This window comes from Pipra filicauda, unplaced genomic scaffold (genome assembly GCF_003945595.2).
Source record: "Pipra filicauda isolate LSUMZ 115617 unplaced genomic scaffold, ASM394559v2 scaffold8_size5757611_pilon, whole genome shotgun sequence".
In the NCBI taxonomy this organism is placed as follows: Eukaryota; Metazoa; Chordata; class Aves; order Passeriformes; family Pipridae; genus Pipra; species Pipra filicauda.
The window spans coordinates 1,368,721-1,374,862 of record NW_024105087.1 but is presented as its reverse complement, the minus strand read 5'-3'; the positions used below and the strand labels follow the sequence as shown (position 1 = coordinate 1,374,862).

Genomic DNA, 6,142 nt, shown 5'->3' with positions numbered 1-6,142 from the left:
CTTTGGTTGCATAATGAGTATAATTTGTCAGTTTACAGCAGAGCAGGCTAAGGTCAAATTTACACGCTGCTTTTGAAAGTACATCTGGCTTTAGAAAAGCTGAGGATGCTGCAAGCTGAAGAAAAAGCTTCCCCTCACCTCCATTCACTTTGCTGAGTGATGTCCCACCAGGGCTCATTTCATAGAACCATTTAGGTTGGAAAAGACCTTTAAGATCGAGTCCAACCCAGCACTGCCACATCCACTTCTAAACCATGTTCCTAAATGCCACATCCACTTGTCTTTTAAATGGCTCCAGGGATGGTGACTCAACCACTGCCCTGAGCAGCCTGTTCCAGTGCTTGACAACCCTTTTGGCAAAGAAAGTTTCCTAATATCCACTCTATATCTTCCCTGGTGTAACTCATCCTGTTGCTTGATACTTGGGAAGAGACTGGCCCCCACCTCACAGCCTCCTTTCAGATAGTTGTAGAGGGCAATAAAATCTTCCCTGAGCCTACTTTTCTCCAGGCTAAACACCCTCAGCTCCTTCAGCCACTCTTCATCAGACTTGTGCTCCAGTCCCTTCCCCAGCTCCGTTGCCCTTCTCTGGACACGCTCCAGGACCTCAATGTCTTTCTTGTAGTGAGGACCCCAAACTGAACACAGGATTCGAGGTGTGTCCTCACTAATACCAGGTACAGGGGCACTTGCCCAGCTTTAGCGCGGCTCCTTTTCCTCGCTGAGGTGTCTCCCTACCCTGTTGCACCGTGCCCGGTGCGGCAGTCCCCGCCGCGTTTGTGTCCCCTGCAGAGGCAGGGACCGATCCCGCTCTCCGCCCGCCGCTGGGAAACCGCCAGGCCCGTCCTCCCGCAGCACATCCTGGTTCGCCGGGCGGGACAGTGGGATGCGGCGGGATGCGCGGGCAGCGGGGACCCCTAGTGGTACCGCGGCCCGACCAGGAGAAGTTTTAGGTCCTGCTGCTTGGTGTAGGTGCCTGGTGAAATGCTTGTGGAAAAAGTGGAATCTGCCTCTTTGGACCATGCGGTCTGCTTTGTTCAAAAGAGGGAAAAAACAAGTTCAGTGGGAGTGAAAGGAAAAACCGGGGTCCGCAAAGTCAGCCTGTTTGCAGGTGATAAACACTTGTTATTTAGCCTGATCCTGTTTGAGTCTTACAGACTGAGACTAAAAAGGGAGAGCAACAGTTAGAGAGGAAAAGGTAAATGATGAAACGGGATGCATTCAATCTGACAAAGGCCTCACCTGAGTGTCCTGTGTCTGATAAAGACATTAAGCAGTCGGCAACAAAAGCACTTAAGATACTCCAGATACTCTTCTGGCCTCAAAATTTTCAGTTCATCCTAGGCCACATGCTGGTGTATGACCAGACATGCCTTTTACCCATAGGGTGCAGCAGTGCAGTGCAGTGGCTGGCCCCAAGAGAGGGAGGCTCATCCCTCTGTCCCGTTCCATTCTATCCCATCCCATGCCATCCTATACTGTCCTTGGCATGCACCTGCCCAGGTATGTCATGAAGCCACCAAGACTGTGTCAAGAAATCAAGCTGCTCCTTGCTCTCCTGCTGTGGGAGCTCCTTCCCCTCCAGGCTATCCTGCTGCCATGTCAGGGCATCTTTGCTCCACAGAGCCCTGAGCTTGGGGAGGGTCTGGCCACTCCTCTCCAGCCCCTGCGGAGGCTCCATCTTGTTTGGCACAATGGTTGGGTAGCTCCTGGTGCCCTGCAAGCTCTGTTGGCTAGGGAGCAGTGGCAGCCTGTCCCCATGGAGGGATGAGCCCTGGCCCAGGCTCTCCTGAGGTGCTGCATGTTGCTGCCTGTGGCCCAATCAGGATCCAATATGTGATTCTATGGCTAATGTCAAAACATTTTGGGCCCACATCCAACAGACACGGTATTATGGAATCCCTCACACCCACTACCCATTAAAGAAGACTCCGATCCTTGGGATTCATGGGATGGGGACAGTAACAAATGAGAATTGGGTTAATAATTGCAACTAGATTTACATTTTTAATGATTGGGATAGTCATTATGCACTGTATGATCACTCATTTTATTGCTTCTTCTGTTCTTGTCTTTTCTTTCTATCAATCTTCATCATCTTTGTGGACAACCTGTAAACTGAGGAAGCGTTCCTAGGAAAGAAACATTTTAACTTTGTTAAAATGCTTAAGCCATGGGGTGGTGTGAGAGACTGAAATGTTACAGTTAATGGCTTAAACATTGTTAAAATCACCAAAGGAATTTTGTCCACTGTAGCAAACTATGCAAAGAGAAACTGCTCATCTTCGACCACCAAAGCCCACCCTCCCCAAAGATGCCTTCTGAGGAGAACTGGTCTGTGAGTTAAGCCACCTAAAGGGAACTTGAGATAAGATAAAGGTGGTACTATTGTCCAGATATCTCAGATCTAAAGGGAAGTACACAAGCCTGTGGGGATAAGAATGTATCTACTAAGAAAGCCATTCTCAACAGCCATGTTGAAAATCAGCTCTGGCTGATTTTGGTGGGCAGGGGGAGGCTCAAACACTGCAAAGACAAGATGGTGCTGTTTCTAGTGGCAATTATCCTCTGCTCAGTTGTAAAACTCTCCCCCTGCCCCTGAGGAAGGTCTGATGGGGTTTTACTAGCTCAACTGCGCTGACAACATGAGAGGCAGCTGAGCAGGGGTCATAAACCATCAAAGACCCCGAAGTGCCTCCCAGACCTATTCCTGAGGCCTTCCACCATGACCCAAAGTGTTGCAACAGATCCAAAGTCTGATGAAAGAGACATGTGAACTTCCCTGTAGGGGAGATGCCAGGGCCTTCCCTCCTGAACCTAAAGGTTTTTTGAGGGCTTCTTCCACCACCATCCAATGGATCCAGACTGCAACCATCACTTCAACCACCAGACAACTAAATTGCAACAATCAAGGCTCATCACAGATCTATAGGTGGTGACTGTGAACTCTTTTCTCTCTCTCTCTGTCTTTCTCTCTTTCTTTCTTTTCCTTTATACATTTTCTTGAGTAATATTTTTATGCTTTCATATTGCTATATTACTATGGATAATAATAACCAAAATATCTACATATCTGATTTCCATTGCAACCAAATTCTTCTAAAATAAACCCTATGTATATATATATATATATAGGCCTCTGGTGGTCTAGTGGTTAGAGTGTCTGACTCTCACCGCTGCGACCCGGGTTCGATTCCCGGCCCCCTGGGCAGGTGGAGCTCGTCAGCCGTGGAAGGCAATCCACCTAAGAGAAGGTCACTCTAAACAAACCTACATCCTGGGGACCTCACTGCCACTGTCCAAGCTTTGCTCGGCCCCGGCAGATGAACCTCAGGACTAAAGGGTGGGCTCAGTTCAGCGCACGCTGTGTCTCACCTAAAAATCCACTGCGCAGGCTGGAAGGGTTAATGACCTTTCCCAAATCTTCGCTCGCGAAGACTGGCCATTATTATATATATATATATATATATATTTACAAACATGGATCATTCAGTATCATTTCACTCTAATCCTCCCCAAGAGATCTATTAGCAAGAACCTGGGTTATTCTCACCCAGGTCGTAACAGACAGGGCTGCAGGAGGTGATGGCGCAGCAGTGGTGTGGTGCAGTGGTTGGTGCAAGGCAGAAGGAGGCTCATTCCCTCCTCCCATCCTGTCCCATGCCATCCCATCCTGTCCTTAGCCCTCACCTGACCGTCTGTGTCATTAAGCAGCTGAGACCAGCTGAGACCATGTCAGGGCTGCAAGCCGCTCCTCACATCCCTGCTGCATGAGTTCTCCTCCACGGTGCCCTGCTGCCACTGCAGGAAGGCATTCCTCCGTGGAGCCCTGCGCCTGGGGCGAGCCCGGCCTCTCCTTTCCAGCCCCTGTGGAGGCTGCCTCCCAGCATCCTGCAAGCCCTGAGAGCAGGGAATGAGTGGTATCTTGTCCCCACGGAGGGATGAGGCCTTGCACTGGCTGTCCCGAGGTGCTGCATCTTGCAGCCTGTGGCCCACCTGTGGGAAGGAAGAGAAGAAGGAGGCATGAGATGGAGGCAGCTGCCTTGGCACAGTGTCCCCCCAGTGCCTCATCCCACAGGCTTCTCCTTCCTGCCCCATCCCACACCTGGCACCTCTTCTCCAGGCTCAGCAGCTCCTTGCAGGTCTTGGACTTGGTGTTCTCCAAAACCTTCTCCATGTCTGTCTTTGACATTCTGTGCCACAGATGTGCCAAAGCACCCAGGGAGATGCTGCCTCCTGCAGGAGCTGCTCTCCTGGCACTGGGCAGCCCAGGGCTCCTTCAATCCCCCCACGGCCAGGGGGGCTGGCCGCCGTGTCACTGTGGTCTCTGGGCACAAGGCAGCCCTGCATCACAAAGCCCTGACAGCTCACCCCACACTCTGCTGCCAGTGCAGCTGTTCCACGGCAGAGACAAGAAACTTCAGAAAAACCTTCTAGGCCTTCATTCCTATAGCTCAACCAGATAGAAGAACTATAAGAAAGAGAGCTCTTCTAGCTGCAGTAGCTTTGGCCTTCTCAGAGGAAATAAAAAATATCCTCTGAAATTTAAACGAGGACTATATCTCCCCTTTTTGTGTTTGAATACCTTTTTTGAATGTGCACAACTGTCCTGGTTCCTGCCATGAAAGGCTTAGTTTTTTTCCATTAGCCATGAAGTGGTGTAGTTGAGGAGACGTGGCCATAGCCTGATGTTATTTGGTACCCCCTTGCATCATTGCCAGTGCTGGTGGCAAGTGACTCGCTGACTTCCAAGAAGAAGGATATGGCTTCTGGTCGAAAAGGCGGGGGAAGACATCCAATTGTTCAGTGAAACCCTGGGTCTGCAGATGTAAGAAACTACAGAAAACCATTCTATTTTATGATTCTTACATCTTAGACAGATATAAGGACCAGAGGAATGAGAGCTCTTCTACCTGCAGTAGCTGTCACCTGCTTAAAGGTAATAAAAATGCCCTCTGGAATTTACAAATGGACTTCATCTCAGCATTTCGTATTTGAATCCATTTGTTCGTATGCACACAACTCAGGAATTTGGGTGATATTGAAGCTTTTATTGAAAAAAAATTATAATCTATTGATGCCTATCTATCTATTTATCTATCTACCTATTATCTACCTATCTGTCTATCTTATAATCTATATAATCTATCTATCTATTGTCAAACTGTGATAAAACTGTGAACCAGCCTCAGTCCTAAGGTGTCTTTAGGGGAATCATAGGCTGGTCACAGGAATCACTGGGTAAGCCCAGTCTGGCAGGGTGTGCTTGGGGCAGCAGCCAAATGCCTGAGGCGCTGTCCCTGCAGCCATGGCTTGGGTGCCTCCCTGTGCCGCGCTCTCAGCCGGACACTGCTGAGGCTCAGCACGGTCACCTCCAGGCACCTTCCTGGCACTGGCAGCCCGGCGCTGCTGCTCCTGCTCTGGTGGCACACAGGTTCCAAGGAACAGCCTGCACACAGCCCTGAGCACCCTCCCGAACAGGGAGCATTGCTGCCGTTGTGCCGGGCCATCAGTAGCTGTGGGAGAAGGAGCTCCATGGCCAAGGGGCTGTGCGGGCAACAGGTAAGCTCCTGCCTGCAGTGCCGGCACCAAGGGCTCTTCCCAGGGAAGAGCCTGCAGTGCATAGCCAGTGATGGTGGTTGTGGCAGTGCTGGCCTGGCCTGGCTGCTGCTCTCTGGGACGGCTGGGCCAGGCCTGTCCCCACTGAGGCAGTACTGGACTCTGGTACGTGGCTGGCTCATCCTTGGTGTTGTTGGGACCAGGTGGAGCTGGAGACACTGGATGTTCGAGGTCCTTTTGCCGCAGCCCACGGGACAGCCCTTTGTCAATCGTGTAGTCCCAGTCTTCCCCCTTCGTGGCCAAGGCCCGGGTCTCAGTGGGGAAATGGGCTTCAAGCCATTCCAGCACCTTCTGCTGGCCTAGGATGGCTTCCAGTCCCTCCAGGCCTGTCAGCTCTGGCTTCTCAACGTCCAACTTTGGGTTTCCCTGGCAGATGAGAAAGGAAAGAGGGACATTTCTGGAGGAGATCTCCCTCAACGTGAGGAGGACAAACTTCTTGACACTGAGGGTGGCAAAGCACTGGCACAGGCTGCCCAGGAAGGTGCTGGAATCTCCATCTCCAGAGGCATTCTAAAGCTCCCTG

At 50.9% G+C, this 6,142-nt stretch overlaps 1 long non-coding RNA gene across 1 annotated transcript; it reads right to left on the bottom strand.

The window, feature by feature from the left end:
• Positions 1-1,987: 1,987 nt before the first annotated feature.
• On the bottom strand, positions 1,988-4,273 carry LOC113990037. Its single transcript, XR_003541478.2, has 3 exons — positions 4,106-4,273; positions 3,691-3,996; positions 1,988-2,132 (listed from the first exon to the last, which is right to left on the bottom strand). It is a non-coding gene; the product is annotated as an uncharacterized LOC113990037 (long non-coding RNA).
• Positions 4,274-6,142: the final 1,869 nt, after the last annotated feature.